This window comes from Nelumbo lutea, chromosome 4, assembly GCF_056320005.1.
Source record: "Nelumbo lutea isolate HS-2025 chromosome 4, American lotus-T2T, whole genome shotgun sequence".
NCBI classification, from domain to species: domain Eukaryota; kingdom Viridiplantae; phylum Streptophyta; class Magnoliopsida; order Proteales; family Nelumbonaceae; genus Nelumbo; species Nelumbo lutea.
Window position 1 is genome coordinate 52,547,322 of NC_142687.1, and position 17,488 is coordinate 52,564,809.

A 17,488-nucleotide genomic window follows, 5' to 3' on the forward strand; every position below is an offset into this window, starting at 1 on the left:
CACGACGAATGCCAAAAGCCCGGTTTTGCACCGTTCCCATTCAGTAATGACGGTCGTTCCGCAAATGGTCCGAGTATCCGGCACGTTGTTTCCAGTTGTCTCGCCGAAACGACATATGGAATTTGCAAATAGTATATCAAAAATAAAATATTAATAAAATTGGGGTGCAACACGAGGACTTCCCAGGAGGTCACCCATCCTAGTACTACTCTCGCCCAAGCACGCTTAACTTCGGAGTTCTGATGGGATACGGTGCATTAGTGCTGGTATGATAGCACCCGTTTGCTTCTTGTTCGCTTTAATCTTTATGCACTCATTATCTTGCTCCCCTCCGTTAATTCTTTCAGATTAGAAAAAACGGTGTATAAAACTTTCCTCCCTTGGTTACCATGCACAAGCTCCCAGGTGAGCGGAGTTATTCCTTTCTAGATCTGCCGCATCCCCGGATAAATGTAGGAATATCGCGGGGCCCACAATGCACGACGAATGCCAAAAGCCCGGTTTTGCACCGTTCCCATTCAGTAATGACGGTCGTTCCGCAAATGGTCCGAGTATCCGGCACGTTGTTTCCAGTTGTCTCGCCGAAACGACAAATGGAATTTGCAAATAGTATATCAAAAATAAAATATTAATAAAATTGGGGTGCAACACGAGGACTTCCCAGGAGGTCACCCATCCTAGTACTACTCTCGCCCAAGCACGCTTAACTTCGGAGTTCTGATGGGATACGGTGCATTAGTGCTGGTATGATAGCACCCGTTTGCTTCTGTTCGCTTTAATCTTTATGCACTCATTATCTTAATCCCCTCCGTTAATTCTTTCAGATTTGAAAAAACGGTGTATAAAACTTTCCTCCCTTGGTTACCGTGCACAAGCTCCCAGGTGAGCGGAGTTATTCCTTTCTAGATCTGCCGCATCCCCGGATAAATGTAGTAATATCGCGGGGCCCACAATGCACGACGAATGCCAAAAGCCCGGTTTTGCACCGTTCCCATTCAGTAATGACGGTCGTTCCGCAAATGGTCCGAGTATCCGGCACGTTGTTTCCAGTTGTCTCGCCGAAACGACATATGGAATTTGCAAATAGTATATCAAAAATAAAATATTAATAAAATTGGGGTGAAACAAGAGGACTTCCCAGGAGGTCACCCATCCTAATACTACTCTCGCCCAAGCACGCTTAACTTCGGAGTTCTGATGGGATCCGGTGCATTAGTGCTGGTATGATCGCACCCGTTTGCTTCTTGTTCGTTTTAATCTTTATGCACTCATTATCTTGCTCCCCTCCGTTAATTCTTTCAGATTTGAAAAAACGGTATATGCAACTTTCCTCCCTTGGTTACCGTGCACAAGCTCCCAGGTGAGCGGAGTTATTCCTTTCTAGATCTGCCGCATCCCCGGATAAATGTAGTAATATCGCGGGGCCCACAATGCACGACGAATGCCAAAAGCCCGGTTTTGCACCGTTCCCATTCAGTAATGACGGTCGTTCCGCAAATGGTGCGAGTATCCGGCACGTTGTTTCCAGTTGTCTCGCCGAAACGACATATGGAATTTGCAAATAGTATATCAAAAATAAAATATTAATAAAATTGGGGTGCAACACGAGGACTTCCCAGGAGGTCACCCATCCTAGTACTACTCTCGCCCAAGCACGCTTAACTTCGGAGTTCCGATGGGATCCGGTGCATTAGTGCTGGTATGATCGCACCCGTTTGCTTCTTGTTCGCTTTAATCTTTATGCACTCATTATCTTGCTCACCTCCGTTAATTCTTTCAGTTTTGAAAAAACGGTGTATGCAACTTTCCTCCCTTGGTGACCGTGCACAAGCTCCCAGGTGAGCGGAGTTATTCCTTTCTAGATCTGCCGCATCCCCGGATAAATGTAGTAATATCGCGGGGCCCACAATGCACGACGAATGCCAAAAGCCAGGTTTTGCACCGTTCCCATTCAGTAATGACGGTCGTTCCGCAAATGGTCCGAGTATCCGGCACGTTGTTTCCAGTTGTCTCGCCGAAACGACATATGGAATTTGCAAATAGTATATCAAAAATAAAATATTAATAAAATTGGGGTGCAACACGAGGACTTCCCAGGAGGTCACCCATCCTAGTACTACTCTCGCCCAAGCACGCTTAACTTCGGAGTTCTGATGGGATCCGGTGCATTAGTGCTGGTATGATCGCACCCGTTTGCTTCTTGTTCGTTTTAATCTTTATGCACTCATTATCTTGCTCCCCTCCGTTAATTCTTTCAGATTTGAAAAAACGGTATATGCAACTTTCCTCCCTTGGTTACCGTGCACAAGCTCCCAGGTGAGCGGAGTTATTCCTTTCTAGATCTGCCGCATCCCCGGATAAATGTAGTAATATCGCGGGGCCCACAATGCACGACGAATGCCAAAAGCCCGGTTTTGCACCGTTCCCATTCAGTAATGACGGTCGTTCCGAAAATGGTCCGAGTATCCGGCACGTTGTTTCCAGTTGTCTCGCCGAAACGACATATGGAATTTGCAAATAGTATATCAAAAATAAAATATTAATAAAATTGGGGTGCAACACGAGGACTTCCCAGGAGGTCACCCATCCTAGTACTACTCTCGCCCAAGCACGCTTAACTTCGGAGTTCTGATGGGATCCGGTGCATTAGTGCTGGTATGATCGCACCCGTTTGCTTCTTGTTCGTTTTAATCTTTATGCACTCATTATCTTGCTCCCCTCCGTTAATTCTTTCAGATTTGAAAAAATGGTATATGCAACTTTCCTCCCTTGGTTACCGTGCACAAGCTCCCAGGTGAGCGGAGTTATTCCTTTCTAGATCTGCCGCATCCCCGGATAAATGTAGTAATATCGCGGGGCCCACAATGCACGACGAATGCCAAAAGCCCGGTTTTGCACCGTTCCCATTCAGTAATGACGGTCGTTCCGCAAATGGTCCGAGTATCCGGCACGTTGTTTCCAGTTGTCTCGCCGAAACGACATATGGAATTTGCAAATAGTATATCAAAAATAAAATATTAATAAAATTGGGGTGCAACACGAGGACTTCCCAGGAGGTCACCCATCCTAATACTACTCTCGCCCAAGCACGCTTAACTTCGGAGTTCTGATGGGATCCGGTGCATTAGTGCTGGTATGATCGCACCCGTTTGCTTCTTGTTCGTTTTAATCTTTATGCACTCATTATCTTGCTCCCCTCCGTTAATTCTTTCAGATTTGAAAAAACGGTATATGCAACTTTCCTCCCTTGGTTACCGTGCACAAGCTCCCAGGTGAGCGGAGTTATTCCTTTCTAGATCTGCCGCATCCCCGGATAAATGTAGTAATATCGCGGGGCCCACAATGCACGACGAATGCCAAAAGCCCGGTTTTGCACCGTTCCCATTCAGTAATGACGGACGTTCCGCAAATGGTCCGAGTATCCGGCACGTTGTTTCCAGTTGTCTCGCCGAAACGACATATGGAATTTGCAAATAGTATATCAAAAATAAAATATTAATAAAGTTGGGGTGCAACACGAGGACTTCCCAGGAGGTCACCCATCCTAGTACTACTCTCGCCCAAGCACGCTTAACTTCGGAGTTCTGATGGGATCCGGTGCATTAGTGCTGGTATGATCGCACCCGTTTGCTTCTTGTTCGTTTTAATCTTTATGCACTCATTATCTTGCTCCCCTCCGTTAATTCTTTCAGATTTGAAAAAACGGTATATGCAACTTTCCTCCCTTGGTTACCGTGCACAAGCTCCCAGGTGAGCGGAGTTATTCCTTTCTAGATCTGCCGCATCCCCGGATAAATGTAGTAATATCGCGGGGCCCACAATGCACGACGAATGCCAAAAGCCCGGTTTTGCACCGTTCCCATTCAGTAATGACGGTCGTTCCGCAAATGGTCCGAGTATCCGGCACGTTGTTTCCAGTTGTCTCGCCGAAACGACATATGGAATTTGCAAATAGTATATCAAAAATAAAATATTAATAAAATTGGGGTGCAACACGAGGACTTCCCAGGAGGTCACCCATCCTAGTACTACTCTCGCCCAAGCACGCTTAACTTCGGAGTTCTGATGGGATCCGGTGCATTAGTGCTGGTATGATCGCACCCGTTTGCTTCTTGTTCGCTTTAATCTTTATGCACTCATTATCTTGCTCCCCTCCGTTAATTCTTTCAGATTTGAAAAAACGGTGTATGCAACTTTCCTCCCTTGGTGACCGTGCACAAGCTCCCAGGTGAGCGGAGTTATTCCTTTCTAGATCTGCCGCATCCCCGGATAAATGTAGTAATATCGCGGGGCCCACAATGCACGACGAATGCCAAAAGCCCGGTTTTGCACCGTTCCCATTCAGTAATGACGGTCGTTCCGCAAATGGTGCGAGTATCCGGCACGTTGTTTCCAGTTGTCTCGCCGAAACGACATATGGAATTTGCAAATAGTATATCAAAAATAAAATATTAATAAAATTGGGGTGAAACAAGAGGACTTCCCAGGAGGTCACCCATCCTAGTACTACTCTCGCCCAAGCACGCTTAACTTCGGAGTTCTGATGGGATACGGTGCATTAGTGCTGGTATGATAGCACCCGTTTGCTTCTTGTTCGCTTTAATCTTTATGCACTCATTATCTTGCTCCCCTCCGTTAATTCTTTCAGATTTGAAAAAACGGTGTATAAAACTTTCCTCCCTTGGTTACCGTGCACAAGCTCCCAGGTGAGCGGAGTTATTCCTTTCTAGATCTGCCGCATCCCCGGATAAATGTAGTAATATCGCGGGGCCCACAATGCACGACGAATGCCAAAAGCCCGGTTTTGCACCGTTCCCATTCAGTAATGACGGTCGTTCCGCAAATGGTCCGAGTATCCGGCACGTTGTTTCCAGTTGTCTCGCCGAAACGACATATGGAATTTGCAAATAGTATATCAAAAATAAAATATTAATAAAGTTGGGGTGCAACACGAGGACTTCCCAGGAGGTCACCCATCCTAGTACTACTCTCGCCCAAGCACGCTTAACTTCGGAGTTCTGATGGGATCCGGTGCATTAGTGCTGGTATGATCGCACACGTTTGCTTCTTGTTCGTTTTAATCTTTATGCACTCATTATCTTGCTCCCCTCCGTTAATTCTTTCAGATTTGAAAAAACGGTATATGCAACTTTCCTCCCTTGGTTACCGTGCACAAGCTCCCAGGTGAGCGGAGTTATTCCTTTCTAGATCTGCCGCATCCCCGGATAAATGTAGTAATATCGCGGGGCCCACAATGCACGACGAATGCCAAAAGCCCGGTTTTGCACCGTTCCCATTCAGTAATGACGGTCGTTGCGCAAATGGTCCGAGTATCCGGCACGTTGTTTCCAGTTGTCTCGCCGAAACGACATATGGAATTTGCAAATAGTATATCAAAAATAAAATATTAATAAAGTTGGGGTGCAACACGAGGACTTCCCAGGAGGTCACCCATCCTAGTACTACTCTCGCCCAAGCACGCTTAACTTCGGAGTTCTGATGGGATCCGGTGCATTAGTGCTGGTATGATCGCACCCGTTTGCTTCTTGTTCGTTTTAATCTTTATGCAACCATTATCTTGCTCCCCTCCGTTAATTCTTTCAGATTTGAAAAAACGGTATATGCAACTTTCCTCCCTTGGTTACCGTGCACAAGCTCCCAGGTGAGCGGAGTTATTCCTTTCTAGATCTGCCGCATCCCCGGATAAATGTAGTAATATCGCGGGGCCCACAATGCACGACGAATGCCAAAAGCCCGGTTTTGCACCGTTCCCATTCAGTAATGACGGTCGTTCCGCAAATGGTCCGAGTATCCGGCACGTTGTTTCCAGTTGTCTCGCCGAAACGACATATGGAATTTGCAAATAGTATATCAAAAATAAAATATTAATAAAATTGGGGTGCAACACGAGGACTTCCCAGGAGGTCACCCATCCTAGTACTACTCTCGCCCAAGCACGCTTAACTTCGGAGTTCTGATGGGATACGGTGCATTAGTGCTGGTATGATAGCACCCGTTTGCTTCTTGTTCGCTTTAATCTTTATGCACTCATTATCTTGCTCCCCTCCGTTAATTCTTTCAGATTTGAAAAAACGGTGTATGCAACTTTCCTCCCTTGGTAACCGTGCACAAGCTCCCAGGTGAGCGGAGTTATTCCTTTCTAGATCTGCCGCATCCCCGGATAAATGTAGTAATATCGCGGGGCCCACAATGCACGACGAATGCCAAAAGCCTGGTTTTGCACCGTTCCCATTCAGTAATGACAGTCGTTCCGCAAATGGTCCGAGTATCCAGCACGTTGTTTCCAGTTGTCTCGCCGAAACGACATATGGAATTTGCAAATAGTATATCAAAAATAAAATATTAATAAAATTGGGGTGCAACACGAGGACTTCCCAGGAGGTCACCCATCCTAGTACTACTCTCGCCCAAGCACGCTTAACTTCGGAGTTCTGATGGGATACGGTGCATTAGTGCTGGTATGATAGCACCCGTTTGCTTCTTGTTCGCTTTAATCTTTATGCACTCATTATCTTAATCCCCTCCGTTAATTCTTTCAGATTTGAAAAAACGGTGTATAAAACTTTCCTCCCTTGGTTACCGTGCACAAGCTCCCAGGTGAGCGGAGTTATTCCTTTCTAGATCTGCCGCATCCCCGGATAAATGTAGTAATATCGCGGGGCCCACAATGCACGACGAATGCCAAAAGCCCGGTTTTGCACCGTTCCCATTCAGTAATGACGGTCGTTCCGCAAATGGTCCGAGTATCCGGCACGTTGTTTCCAGTTGTCTCGCCGAAACGACATATGGAATTTGCAAATAGTATATCAAAAATAAAATATTAATAAAGTTGGGGTGCAACACGAGGACTTCCCAGGAGGTCACCCATCCTAGTACTACTCTCGCCCAAGCACGCTTAACTTCGGAGTTCTGATGGGATCCGGTGCATTAGTGCTGGTATGATCGCACCCGTTTGCTTCTTGTTCGTTTTAATCTTTATGCACTCATTATCTTGCTCCCCTCCGTTAATTCTTTCAGATTTGAAAAAACGGTATATGCAACTTTCCTCCCTTGGTTACCGTGCACAAGCTCCGAGGTGAGCGGAGTTATTCCTTTCTAGATCTGCCGCATCCCCGGATAAATGTAGTAATATCGCGGGGCCCACAATGCACGACGAATGCCAAAAGCCCGGTTTTGCACCGTTCCCATTCAGTATTGACGGTCGTTCCGCAAATGGTGCGAGTATCCGGCACGTTGTTTCCAGTTGTCTCGCCGAAACGACATATGGAATTTGCAAATAGTATATCAAAAATAAAATATTAATAAAATTGGGGTGCAACACGAGGACTTCCCAGGAGGTCACCCATCCTAGTACTACTCTCGCCCAAGCACGCTTAACTTCGGAGTTCTGATGGGATCCGGTGCATTAGTGCTGGTATGATCGCACCCGTTTGCTTCTGGTTCGCTTTAATCTTTATGCACTCATTATCTTGCTCCCCTCCGTTAATTCTTTCAGTTTTGAAAAAACGGTGTATGCAACTTTCCTCCCTTGGTGACCGTGCACAAGCTCCCAGGTGAGCGGAGTTATTCCTTTCTAGATCTGCCGCATCCCCGGATAAATGTAGTAATATCGCGGGGCCCACAATGCACGACGAATGCCAAAAGCCCGGTTTTGCACCGTTCCCATTCAGTAATGACGGTCGTTCCGCAAATGGTCCGAGTATCCGGCACGTTGTTTCCAGTTGTCTCGCCGAAACGACATATGGAATTTGCAAATAGTATATCAAAAATAAAATATTAATAAAATTGGGGTGCAACACGAGGACTTCCCAGGAGGTCACCCATCCTAGTACTACTCTCGCCCAAGCACGCTTAACTTCGGAGTTCTGATGGGATCCGGTGCATTAGTGCTGGTATGATCGCACCCGTTTGCTTCTTGTTCGTTTTAATCTTTATGCACTCATTATCTTGCTCCCCTCCGTTAATTCTTTCAGATTTGAAAAAACGGTATATGCAACTTTCCTCCCTTGGTTACCGTGCACAAGCTCCCAGGTGAGCGGAGTTATTCCTTTCTAGATCTGCCGCATCCCCGGATAAATGTAGTAATATCGCAGGGCCCACAATGCACGACGAATGCCAAAAGCCCGGTTTTGCACCGTTCCCATTCAGTAATGACGGTCGTTCCGCAAATGGTCCGAGTATCCGGCACGTTGTTTCCAGTTGTCTCGCCGAAACGACATATGGAATTTGCAAATAGTATATCAAAAATAAAATATTAATAAAATTGGGGTGCAACACGAGGACTTCCCAGGAGGTCACCCATCCTAGTACTACTCTCGCCCAAGCACGCTTAACTTCGGAGTTCTGATGGGATCCGGTGCATTAGTGCTGGTATGATCGCACCCGTTTGCTTCTTGTTCGCTTTAATCTTTATGCACTCATTATCTTGCTCCCCTCCGTTAATTCTTTCATATTTGAAAAAACGGTGTATGCAACTTTCCTCCCTTGGTAACCGTGCACAAGCTCCCAGGTGAGCGGAGTTATTCCTTTCTAGATCTGCCGCATCCCCGGATAAATGTAGTAATATCGCGGGGCCCACAATGCACGACGAATGCCAAAAGCCCGGTTTTGCACCGTTCCCATTCAGTAATGACGGTCGTTCCGCAAATGGTCCGAGTATCCGGCACGTTGTTTCCAGTTGTCTCGCCGAAACGACATATGGAATTTGCAAATAGTATATCAAAAATAAAATATTAATAAAATTGGGGTGCAACACGAGGACTTCCCAGGAGGTCACCCATCCTAGTACTACTCTCGCCCAAGCACGCTTAACTTCGGAGTTCTGATGGGATCCGGTGCATTAGTGCTGGTATGATCGCACCCGTTTGCTTCTTGTTCGTTTTAATCTTTATGCACTCATTATCTTGCTCCCCTCCGTTAATTCTTTCAGATTTGAAAAAACGGTATATGCAACTTTCCTCCCTTGGTTACCGTGCACAACCTCCCAGGTGAGCGGAGTTATTCCTTTCTAGATCTGCCGCATCCCCGGATAAATGTAGTAATATCGCGGGGCCCACAATGCACGACGAATGCCAAAAGCCCGGTTTTGCACCGTTCCCATTCAGTAATGACAGTCGTTCCGCAAATGGTCCGAGTATCCGGCACGTTGTTTCCAGTTGTCTCGCCGAAACGACATATGGAATTTGCAAATAGTATATCAAAAATAAAATATTAATAAAATTGGGGTGAAACAAGAGGACTTCCCAGGAGGTCACCCATCCTAATACTACTCTCGCCCAAGCACGCTTAACTTCGGAGTTCTGATGGGATCCGGTGCATTAGTGCTGGTATGATCGCACCCGTTTTCTTCTTGTTCGTTTTAATCTTTATGCACTCATTATCTTGCTCCCCTCCGTTAATTCTTTCAGATTTGAAAAAACGGTATATGCAACTTTCCTCCCTTGGTTACCGTGCACAAGCTCCCAGGTGAGCGGAGTTATTCCTTTCTAGATCTGCCGCATCCCCGGATAAATGTAGTAATATCGCGGGGCCCACAATGCACGACGAATGCCAAAAGCCCGGTTTTGCACCGTTCCCATTCAGTAATGACGGACGTTCCGCAAATGGTCCGAGTATCCGGCACGTTGTTTCCAGTTGTCTCGCCGAAACGACATATGGAATTTGCAAATAGTATATCAAAAATAAAATATTAATAAAGTTGGGGTGCAACACGAGGACTTCCCAGGAGGTCACCCATCCTAGTACTACTCTCGCCCAAGCACGCTTAACTTCGGAGTTCTGATGGGATCCGGTGCATTAGTGCTGGTATGATCGCACCCGTTTGCTTCTTGTTCGTTTTAATCTTTATGCACTCATTATCTTGCTCCCCTCCGTTAATTCTTTCAGATTTGAAAAAACGGTATATGCAACTTTCCTCCCTTGGTTACCGTGCACAAGCTCCCAGGTGAGCGGAGTTATTCCTTTCTAGATCTGCCGCATCCCCGGATAAATGTAGTAATATCGCGGGGCCCACAATGCACGACGAATGCCAAAAGCCCGGTTTTGCACCGTTCCCATTCAGTAATGACGGTCGTTCCGCAAATGGTCCGAGTATCCGGCACGTTGTTTCCAGTTGTCTCGCCGAAACGACATATGGAATTTGCAAATAGTATATCAAAAATAAAATATTAATAAAATTGGGGTGCAACACGAGGACTTCCCAGGAGGTCACCCATCCTAGTACTACTCTCGCCCAAGCACGCTTAACTTCGGAGTTCTGATGGGATCCGGTGCATTAGTGCTGGTATGATCGCACCCGTTTGCTTCTTGTTCGTTTTAATCTTTATGCACTCATTATCTTGCTCCCCTCCGTTAATTCTTTCAGATTTGAAAAAACGGTATATGCAACTTTCCTCCCTTGGTTACCGTGCACAAGCTCCCAGGTGAGCGGAGTTATTCCTTTCTAGATCTGCCGCATCCCCGGATAAATGTAGTAATATCGCGGGGCCCACAATGCACGACGAATGCCAAAAGCCCGGTTTTGCACCGTTCCCATTCAGTAATGACGGTCGTTCCGCAAATGGTCCGAGTATCCGGCACGTTGTTTCCAGTTGTCTCGCCGAAACGACATATGGAATTTGCAAATAGTATATCAAAAATAAAATATTAATAAAATTGGGGTGCAACACGAGGACTTCCCAGGAGGTCACCCATCCTAGTACTACTCTCGCCCAAGCACGCTTAACTTCGGAGTTCTGATGGGATCCGGTGCATTAGTGCTGGTATGATCGCACCCGTTTGCTTCTTGTTCGCTTTAATCTTTATGCACTCATTATCTTGCTCCCCTCCGTTAATTCTTTCAGATTTGAAAAAACGGTGTATGCAACTTTCCTCCCTTGGTGACCGTGCACAAGCTCCCAGGTGAGCGGAGTTATTCCTTTCTAGATCTGCCGCATCCCCGGATAAATGTAGTAATATCGCGGGGCCCACAATGCACGACGAATGCCAAAAGCCCGGTTTTGCACGGTTCCCATTCAGTAATGACGGTCGTTCCGCAAATGGTCCGAGTATCCGGCACGTTGTTTCCAGTTGTCTCGCCGAAACGACATATGGAATTTGCAAATAGTATATCAAAAATAAAATATTAATAAAATTGGGGTGCAACACGAGGACTTCCCAGGAGGTCACCCATCCTAGTACTACTCTCGCCCAAGCACGCTTAACTTCGGAGTTCTGATGGGATCCGGTGCATTAGTGCTGGTATGATCGCACCCGTTTGCTTCTTGTTCGCTTTAATCTTTATGCACTCATTATCTTGCTCCCCTCCGTTAATTCTTTCAGATTTGAAAAAACGGTGTATGCAACTTTCCTCCCTTGGTAACCGTGCACAAGCTCCCAGGTGAGCGGAGTTATTCCTTTCTAGATCTGCCGCATCCCCGGATAAATGTAGTAATATCGCGGGGCCCACAATGCACGACGAATGCCAAAAGCCCGGTTTTGCACCGTTCCCATTCAGTAATGACGGTCGTTCCGCAAATGGTCCGAGTATCCGGCACGTTGTTTCCAGTTGTCTCGCCGAAACGACATATGGAATTTGCAAATAGTATATCAAAAATAAAATATTAATAAAATTGGGGAGCAACACGAGGACTTCCCAGGAGGTCACCCATCCTAGTACTACTCTCGCCCAAGCACGCTTAACTTCGGAGTTCTGATGGGATCCGGTGCATTAGTGCTGGTATGATCACACCCGTTTGCTTCTTGTTCGTTTTAATCTTTATGCACTCATTATCTTGCTCCCCTCCGTTAATTCTTTCAGATTTGAAAAAACGGTATATGCAACTTTCCTCCCTTGGTTACCGTGCACAAGCTCCCAGGTGAGCGGAGTTATTCCTTTCTAGATCTGCCGCATCCCCGGATAAATGTAGTAATATCGCGGGGCCCACAATGCACGACGAATGCCAAAAGCCCGGTTTTGCACCGTTCCCATTCAGTAATGACGGTCGTTCCGCAAATGGTGCGAGTATCCGGCACGTTGTTTCCAGTTGTCTCGCCGAAACGACATATGGAATTTGCAAATAGTATATCAAAAATAAAATATTAATAAAATTGGGGTGCAACACGAGGACTTCCCAGGAGGTCACCCATCCTAGTACTACTCTCGCCCAAGCACGCTTAACTTCGGAGTTCTGATGGGATCCGGTGCATTAGTGCTGGTATGATCGCACCCGTTTGCTTCTTGTTCGCTTTAATCTTTATGCACTCATTATCTTGCTCACCTCCGTTAATTCTTTCAGATTTGAAAAAACGGTGTATGCAACTTTCCTCCCTTGGTGACCGTGCACAAGCTCCCAGGTGAGCGGAGTTATTCCTTTCTAGATCTGCCGCATCCCCGGATAAATGTAGTAATATCGCGGGGCCCACAATGCACGACGAATGCCAAAAGCCCGGTTTTGCACCGTTCCCATTCAGTAATGACGGTCGTTCCGCAAATGGTCCGAGTATCCGGCACGTTGTTTCCAGTTGTCTCGCCGAAACGACATATGGAATTTGCAAATAGTATATCAAAAATAAAATATTAATAAAATTGGGGTGCAACACGAGGACTTCCCAGGAGGTCACCCATCCTAATACTACTCTCGCCCAAGCACGCTTAACTTCGGAGTTCTGATGGGATCCGGTGCATTAGTGCTGGTATGATCGCACCCGTTTGCTTCTTGTTCGTTTTAATCTTTATGCACTCATTATCTTGCTCCCCTCCGTTAATTCTTTCAGATTTGAAAAAACGGTATATGCAACTTTCCTCCCTTGGTGACCGTGCACAAGCTCCCAGGTGAGCGGAGTTATTCCTTTCTAGATCTGCCGCATCCCCGGATAAATGTAGTAATATCGCGGGGCCCACAATGCACGACGAATGCCAAAAGCCCGGTTTTGCACCGTTCCCATTCAGTAATGACGGATGTTCCGCAAATGGTCCGAGTATCCGGCACGTTGTTTCCAGTTGTCTCGCCGAAACGACATATGGAATTTGCAAATAGTATATCAAAAATAAAATATTAATAAAGTTGGGGTGCAACACGAGGACTTCCCAGGAGGTCACCCATCCTAGTACTACTCTCGCCCAAGCACGCTTAACTTCGGAGTTCTGATGGGATCCGGTGCATTAGTGCTGGTATGATCGCACCCGTTTGCTTCTTGTTCGTTTTAATCTTTATGCACTCATTATCTTTCTCCCCTCCGTTAATTCTTTCAGATTTGAAAAAACGGTATATGCAACTTTCCTCCCTTGGTTACCGTGCACAAGCTCCCAGGTGAGCGGAGTTATTCCTTTCTAGATCTGCCGCATCCCCGGATAAATGTAGTAATATCGCGGGGCCCACAATGCACGACGAATGCCAAAAGCCCGGTTTTGCACCGTTCCCATTCAGTAATGACGGTCGTTCCGCAAATGGTCCGAGTATCCGGCACGTTGTTTCCAGTTGTCTCGCCGAAACGACATATGGAATTTGCAAATAGTATATCAAAAATAAAATATTAATAAAATTGGGGTGCAACACGAGGACTTCCCAGGAGGTCACCCATCCTAGTACTACTCTCGCCCAAGCACGCTTAACTTCGGAGTTCTGATGGGATCCGGTGCATTAGTGCTGGTATGATCGCACCCGTTTGCTTCTTGTTCGCTTTAATCTTTATGCACTCATTATCTTGCTCCCCTCCGTTAATTCTTTCAGATTTGAAAAAACGGTGTATGCAACTTTCCTCCCTTGGTGACCGTGCACAAGCTCCCAGGTGAGCGGAGTTATTCCTTTCTAGATCTGCCGCATCCCCGTATAAATGTAGTAATATCGCGGGGCCCACAATGCACGACGAATGCCAAAAGCCCGGTTTTGCACCGTTCCCATTCAGTAATGACGGTCGTTCCGCAAATGGTGCGAGTATCCGGCACGTTGTTTCCAGTTGTCTCGCCGAAACGACATATGGAATTTGCAAATAGTATATCAAAAATAAAATATTAATAAAATTGGGGTGCAACACGAGGACTTCCCAGGAGGTCACCCATCCTAACACTACTCTCGCCCAAGCACGCTTAACTTCGGAGTTCTGATGGGATCCGGTGCATTAGTGCTGGTATGATCGCACCCGTTTGCTTCTTGTTCGTTTTAATCTTTATGCACTCATTATCTTGCTCCCCTCCGTTAATTCTTTCAGATTTGAAAAAACGGTATATGCAACTTTCCTCCCTTGGTGACCGTGCACAAGCTCCCAGGTGAGCGGAGTTATTCCTTTCTAGATCTGCCGCATCCCCGGATAAATGTAGTAATATCGCGGGGCCCACAATGCACGACGAATGCCAAAAGCCCGGTTTTGCACCGTTCCCATTCAGTAATGACGGTCGTTCCGCAAATGGTCCGAGTATCCGGCACGTTGTTTCCAGTTGTCTCGCCGAAACGACATATGGAATTTGCAAATAGTATATCAAAAATAAAATATTAATAAAATTGGGGTGCAACACGAGGACTTCCCAGGAGGTCACCCATCCTAGTACTACTCTCACCCAAGCACGCTTAACTTCGGAGTTCTGATGGGATACGGTGCATTAGTGCTGGTATGATAGCACCCGTTTGCTTCTTGTTCGCTTTAATCTTTATGCACTCATTATCTTGCTCCCCTCCGTTAATTCTTTCAGATTTGAAAAAACGGTGTATAAAACTTTCCTCCCTTGGTTACCATGCACAAGCTCCCAGGTGAGCGGAGTTATTCCTTTCTAGATCTGCCGCATCCCCGGATAAATGTAGGAATATCGCGGGGCCCACAATGCACGACGAATGCCAAAAGCCCGGTTTTGCACCGTTCCCATTCAGTAATGACGGTCGTTCCGCAAATGGTCCGAGTATCCGGCACGTTGTTTCCAGTTGTCTCGCCGAAACGACATATGGAATTTGCAAATAGTATATCAAAAATAAAATATTAATAAAATTGGGGTGAAACAAGAGGACTTCCCAGGAGGTCATCCATCCTAATACTACTCTCGCCCAAGCACGCTTAACTTCGGAGTTCTGATGGGATCCGGTGCATTAGTGCTGGTATGATCGCACCCGTTTGCTTCTTGTTCGTTTTAATCTTTATGCACTCATTATCTTGCTCCCCTCCGTTAATTCTTTCAGATTTGAAAAAACGGTATATGCAACTTTCCTCCCTTGGTTACCGTGCACAAGCTCCCAGGTGAGCGGAGTTATTCCTTTCTAGATCTGCCGCATCCCCGGATAAATGTAGTAATATCGCGGGGCCCACAATGCACGACGAATGCCAAAAGCCCGGTTTTGCACCGTTCCCATTCAGTAATGACGGTCGTTCCGCAAATGGTGCGAGTATCCGGCACGTTGTTTCCAGTTGTCTCGCCGAAACGACATATGGAATTTGCAAATAGTATATCAAAAATAAAATATTAATAAAATTGGGGTGCAACACGAGGACTTCCCAGGAGGTCACCCATCCTAGTACTACTCTCGCCCAAGCACGCTTAACTTCGGAGTTCTGATGGGATCCGGTGCATTAGTGCTGGTATGATCGCACCCGTTTGCTTCTTGTTCGCTTTAATCTTTATGCACTCATTATCTTGCTCACCTCCGTTAATTCTTTCAGTTTTGAAAAAACGGTGTATGCAACTTTCCTCCCTTGGTGACCGTGCACAAGCTCCCAGGTGAGCGGAGTTATTCCTTTCTAGATCTGCCGCATCCCCGGATAAATGTAGTAATATCGCGGGGCCCACAATGCACGACGAATGCCAAAAGCCCGGTTTTGCACCGTTCCCATTCAGTATTGACGGTCGTTCCGCAAATGGTCCGAGTATCCGGCACGTTGTTTCCAGTTGTCTCGCCGAAACGACATATGGAATTTGCAAATAGTATATCAAAAATAAAATATTAATAAAATTGGGGTGCAACACGAGGACTTCCCAGGAGGTCACCCATCCTAGTACTACTCTCGCCCAAGCACGCTTAACTTCGGAGTTCTGATGGGATCCGGTGCATTAGTGCTGGTATGATCGCACCCGTTTGCTTCTTGTTCGCTTTAATCTTTATGCACTCATTATCTTGCTCCCCTCCGTTAATTCTTTCAGATTTGAAAAAACGGTGTATGCAACTTTCCTCCCTTGGTGACCGTGCACAAGCTCCCAGGTGAGCGGAGTTATTCCTTTCTAGATCTGCCGCATCCCCGTATAAATGTAGTAATATCGCGGGGCCCACAATGCACGACGAATGCCAAAAGCCCGGTTTTGCACCGTTCCCATTCAGTAATGACGGTCGTTCCGCAAATGGTGCGAGTATCCGGCACGTTGTTTCCAGTTGTCTCGCCGAAACGACATATGGAATTTGCAAATAGTATATCAAAAATAAAATATTAATAAAATTGGGGTGCAACACGAGGACTTCCCAGGAGGTCACCCATCCTAACACTACTCTCGCCCAAGCACGCTTAACTTCGGAGTTCTGATGGGATCCGGTGCATTAGTGCTGGTATGATCGCACCCGTTTGCTTCTTGTTCGTTTTAATCTTTATGCACTCATTATCTTGCTCCCCTCCGTTAATTCTTTCAGATTTGAAAAAACGGTATATGCAACTTTCCTCCCTTGGTTACCGTGCACAAGCTCCCAGGTGAGCGGAGTTATTCCTTTCTAGATCTGCCGCATCCCCGGATAAATGTAGTAATATCGCGGGGCCCACAATGCACGACGAATGCCAAAAGCCCGGTTTTGCACCGTTCCCATTCAGTAATGACGGTCGTTCCGCAAATGGTCCGAGTATCCGGCACGTTGTTTCCAGTTGTCTCGCCGAAACGACATATGGAATTTGCAAATAATATATCAAAAATAAAATATTAATAAAATTGGGGTGCAACACGAGGACTTCCCAGGAGGTCACCCATCCTAGTACTACTCTCACCCAAGCACGCTTAACTTCGGAGTTCTGATGGGATACGGTGCATTAGTGCTGGTATGATAGCACCCGTTTGCTTCTTGTTCGCTTTAATCTTTATGCACTCATTATCTTGCTCCCCTCCGTTAATTCTTTCAGATTTGAAAAAACGGTGTATAAAACTTTCCTCCCTTGGTTACCATGCACAAGCTCCCAGGTGAGCGGAGTTATTCCTTTCTAGATCTGCCGCATCCCCGGATAAATGTAGGAATATCGCGGGGCCCACAATGCACGACGAATGCCAAAAGCCCGGTTTTGCACCGTTCCCATTCAGTAATGACGGTCGTTCCGCAAATGGTCCGAGTATCCGGCACGTTGTTTCCAGTTGTCTCGCCGAAACGACATATGGAATTTGCAAATAGTATATCAAAAATAAAATATTAATAAAATTGGGGTGCAACACGAGGACTTCCCAGGAGGTCACCCATCCTAGTACTACTCTCGCCCAAGCACGCTTAACTTCGGAGTTCTGATGGGATACGGTGCATTAGTGCTGGTATGATAGCACCCG

The 17,488-nt window shown here is 46.4% G+C and overlaps 35 non-coding genes and 2 pseudogenes across 35 annotated transcripts; all 37 read right to left on the minus strand.

Annotated features, from left to right (window-relative positions):
- Nucleotides 1-161: 161 nt before the first annotated feature.
- LOC148859246 (5S ribosomal RNA) lies at nucleotides 162-280 on the minus strand. The gene has a single exon (XR_016097565.1). It is a non-coding gene; the product is annotated as a 5S ribosomal RNA (ribosomal RNA).
- A 359-nt stretch (nucleotides 281-639) lies between these two features.
- LOC148859247 (5S ribosomal RNA) lies at nucleotides 640-758 on the minus strand. Its single transcript, XR_016097567.1, has one exon. It is a non-coding gene; the product is annotated as a 5S ribosomal RNA (ribosomal RNA).
- A 358-nt stretch (nucleotides 759-1,116) lies between these two features.
- LOC148859248 (5S ribosomal RNA) lies at nucleotides 1,117-1,235 on the minus strand. Its single transcript, XR_016098056.1, has one exon. It is a non-coding gene; the product is annotated as a 5S ribosomal RNA (ribosomal RNA).
- A 359-nt stretch (nucleotides 1,236-1,594) lies between these two features.
- On the minus strand, nucleotides 1,595-1,713 carry LOC148859249 (5S ribosomal RNA). Its single transcript, XR_016095738.1, has one exon. It is a non-coding gene; the product is annotated as a 5S ribosomal RNA (ribosomal RNA).
- A 359-nt stretch (nucleotides 1,714-2,072) lies between these two features.
- On the minus strand, nucleotides 2,073-2,191 carry LOC148859250 (5S ribosomal RNA). The gene has a single exon (XR_016098288.1). It is a non-coding gene; the product is annotated as a 5S ribosomal RNA (ribosomal RNA).
- Nucleotides 2,192-2,550: 359 nt separating this feature from the next.
- Nucleotides 2,551-2,669, minus strand: LOC148859251 (5S ribosomal RNA). The gene has a single exon (XR_016098289.1). It is a non-coding gene; the product is annotated as a 5S ribosomal RNA (ribosomal RNA).
- A 359-nt stretch (nucleotides 2,670-3,028) lies between these two features.
- Nucleotides 3,029-3,147, minus strand: LOC148859252 (5S ribosomal RNA). The gene has a single exon (XR_016095845.1). It is a non-coding gene; the product is annotated as a 5S ribosomal RNA (ribosomal RNA).
- Nucleotides 3,148-3,506: 359 nt separating this feature from the next.
- On the minus strand, nucleotides 3,507-3,625 carry LOC148859253 (5S ribosomal RNA). The gene has a single exon (XR_016098290.1). It is a non-coding gene; the product is annotated as a 5S ribosomal RNA (ribosomal RNA).
- Nucleotides 3,626-3,984: 359 nt separating this feature from the next.
- Nucleotides 3,985-4,103, minus strand: LOC148859254 (5S ribosomal RNA). Its single transcript, XR_016098292.1, has one exon. It is a non-coding gene; the product is annotated as a 5S ribosomal RNA (ribosomal RNA).
- Nucleotides 4,104-4,462: 359 nt separating this feature from the next.
- On the minus strand, nucleotides 4,463-4,581 carry LOC148859255 (5S ribosomal RNA; annotated as a pseudogene).
- A 359-nt stretch (nucleotides 4,582-4,940) lies between these two features.
- Nucleotides 4,941-5,059, minus strand: LOC148859256 (5S ribosomal RNA). Its single transcript, XR_016095905.1, has one exon. It is a non-coding gene; the product is annotated as a 5S ribosomal RNA (ribosomal RNA).
- Nucleotides 5,060-5,418: 359 nt separating this feature from the next.
- On the minus strand, nucleotides 5,419-5,537 carry LOC148859257 (5S ribosomal RNA). The gene has a single exon (XR_016098293.1). It is a non-coding gene; the product is annotated as a 5S ribosomal RNA (ribosomal RNA).
- A 359-nt stretch (nucleotides 5,538-5,896) lies between these two features.
- On the minus strand, nucleotides 5,897-6,015 carry LOC148859258 (5S ribosomal RNA). Its single transcript, XR_016097568.1, has one exon. It is a non-coding gene; the product is annotated as a 5S ribosomal RNA (ribosomal RNA).
- A 359-nt stretch (nucleotides 6,016-6,374) lies between these two features.
- On the minus strand, nucleotides 6,375-6,493 carry LOC148859259 (5S ribosomal RNA). The gene has a single exon (XR_016097569.1). It is a non-coding gene; the product is annotated as a 5S ribosomal RNA (ribosomal RNA).
- A 359-nt stretch (nucleotides 6,494-6,852) lies between these two features.
- Nucleotides 6,853-6,971, minus strand: LOC148859260 (5S ribosomal RNA). The gene has a single exon (XR_016098294.1). It is a non-coding gene; the product is annotated as a 5S ribosomal RNA (ribosomal RNA).
- Nucleotides 6,972-7,330: 359 nt separating this feature from the next.
- On the minus strand, nucleotides 7,331-7,449 carry LOC148859261 (5S ribosomal RNA). The gene has a single exon (XR_016098295.1). It is a non-coding gene; the product is annotated as a 5S ribosomal RNA (ribosomal RNA).
- A 359-nt stretch (nucleotides 7,450-7,808) lies between these two features.
- Nucleotides 7,809-7,927, minus strand: LOC148859262 (5S ribosomal RNA). Its single transcript, XR_016098296.1, has one exon. It is a non-coding gene; the product is annotated as a 5S ribosomal RNA (ribosomal RNA).
- A 359-nt stretch (nucleotides 7,928-8,286) lies between these two features.
- On the minus strand, nucleotides 8,287-8,405 carry LOC148859263 (5S ribosomal RNA). Its single transcript, XR_016098298.1, has one exon. It is a non-coding gene; the product is annotated as a 5S ribosomal RNA (ribosomal RNA).
- A 359-nt stretch (nucleotides 8,406-8,764) lies between these two features.
- LOC148859264 (5S ribosomal RNA) lies at nucleotides 8,765-8,883 on the minus strand. Its single transcript, XR_016098300.1, has one exon. It is a non-coding gene; the product is annotated as a 5S ribosomal RNA (ribosomal RNA).
- Nucleotides 8,884-9,242: 359 nt separating this feature from the next.
- On the minus strand, nucleotides 9,243-9,361 carry LOC148859265 (5S ribosomal RNA). The gene has a single exon (XR_016098058.1). It is a non-coding gene; the product is annotated as a 5S ribosomal RNA (ribosomal RNA).
- Nucleotides 9,362-9,720: 359 nt separating this feature from the next.
- Nucleotides 9,721-9,839, minus strand: LOC148859266 (5S ribosomal RNA). The gene has a single exon (XR_016098302.1). It is a non-coding gene; the product is annotated as a 5S ribosomal RNA (ribosomal RNA).
- Nucleotides 9,840-10,198: 359 nt separating this feature from the next.
- Nucleotides 10,199-10,317, minus strand: LOC148859267 (5S ribosomal RNA). Its single transcript, XR_016098304.1, has one exon. It is a non-coding gene; the product is annotated as a 5S ribosomal RNA (ribosomal RNA).
- A 359-nt stretch (nucleotides 10,318-10,676) lies between these two features.
- On the minus strand, nucleotides 10,677-10,795 carry LOC148859268 (5S ribosomal RNA). The gene has a single exon (XR_016098306.1). It is a non-coding gene; the product is annotated as a 5S ribosomal RNA (ribosomal RNA).
- A 359-nt stretch (nucleotides 10,796-11,154) lies between these two features.
- Nucleotides 11,155-11,273, minus strand: LOC148859269 (5S ribosomal RNA). The gene has a single exon (XR_016098308.1). It is a non-coding gene; the product is annotated as a 5S ribosomal RNA (ribosomal RNA).
- A 359-nt stretch (nucleotides 11,274-11,632) lies between these two features.
- Nucleotides 11,633-11,751, minus strand: LOC148859270 (5S ribosomal RNA). The gene has a single exon (XR_016096242.1). It is a non-coding gene; the product is annotated as a 5S ribosomal RNA (ribosomal RNA).
- A 359-nt stretch (nucleotides 11,752-12,110) lies between these two features.
- On the minus strand, nucleotides 12,111-12,229 carry LOC148859271 (5S ribosomal RNA). Its single transcript, XR_016098309.1, has one exon. It is a non-coding gene; the product is annotated as a 5S ribosomal RNA (ribosomal RNA).
- A 359-nt stretch (nucleotides 12,230-12,588) lies between these two features.
- Nucleotides 12,589-12,707, minus strand: LOC148859272 (5S ribosomal RNA). The gene has a single exon (XR_016095846.1). It is a non-coding gene; the product is annotated as a 5S ribosomal RNA (ribosomal RNA).
- Nucleotides 12,708-13,066: 359 nt separating this feature from the next.
- On the minus strand, nucleotides 13,067-13,185 carry LOC148859273 (5S ribosomal RNA). The gene has a single exon (XR_016098310.1). It is a non-coding gene; the product is annotated as a 5S ribosomal RNA (ribosomal RNA).
- Nucleotides 13,186-13,544: 359 nt separating this feature from the next.
- LOC148859274 (5S ribosomal RNA) lies at nucleotides 13,545-13,663 on the minus strand. The gene has a single exon (XR_016098311.1). It is a non-coding gene; the product is annotated as a 5S ribosomal RNA (ribosomal RNA).
- Nucleotides 13,664-14,022: 359 nt separating this feature from the next.
- LOC148859275 (5S ribosomal RNA) lies at nucleotides 14,023-14,141 on the minus strand. The gene has a single exon (XR_016096858.1). It is a non-coding gene; the product is annotated as a 5S ribosomal RNA (ribosomal RNA).
- A 359-nt stretch (nucleotides 14,142-14,500) lies between these two features.
- LOC148859276 (5S ribosomal RNA) lies at nucleotides 14,501-14,619 on the minus strand. Its single transcript, XR_016098087.1, has one exon. It is a non-coding gene; the product is annotated as a 5S ribosomal RNA (ribosomal RNA).
- Nucleotides 14,620-14,978: 359 nt separating this feature from the next.
- Nucleotides 14,979-15,097, minus strand: LOC148859277 (5S ribosomal RNA; annotated as a pseudogene).
- Nucleotides 15,098-15,456: 359 nt separating this feature from the next.
- LOC148859278 (5S ribosomal RNA) lies at nucleotides 15,457-15,575 on the minus strand. The gene has a single exon (XR_016098312.1). It is a non-coding gene; the product is annotated as a 5S ribosomal RNA (ribosomal RNA).
- A 359-nt stretch (nucleotides 15,576-15,934) lies between these two features.
- LOC148859279 (5S ribosomal RNA) lies at nucleotides 15,935-16,053 on the minus strand. The gene has a single exon (XR_016098313.1). It is a non-coding gene; the product is annotated as a 5S ribosomal RNA (ribosomal RNA).
- A 359-nt stretch (nucleotides 16,054-16,412) lies between these two features.
- Nucleotides 16,413-16,531, minus strand: LOC148859280 (5S ribosomal RNA). The gene has a single exon (XR_016096859.1). It is a non-coding gene; the product is annotated as a 5S ribosomal RNA (ribosomal RNA).
- Nucleotides 16,532-16,890: 359 nt separating this feature from the next.
- LOC148859281 (5S ribosomal RNA) lies at nucleotides 16,891-17,009 on the minus strand. Its single transcript, XR_016098088.1, has one exon. It is a non-coding gene; the product is annotated as a 5S ribosomal RNA (ribosomal RNA).
- Nucleotides 17,010-17,368: 359 nt separating this feature from the next.
- LOC148859282 (5S ribosomal RNA) lies at nucleotides 17,369-17,487 on the minus strand. Its single transcript, XR_016097570.1, has one exon. It is a non-coding gene; the product is annotated as a 5S ribosomal RNA (ribosomal RNA).
- Nucleotide 17,488: the final 1 nt, after the last annotated feature.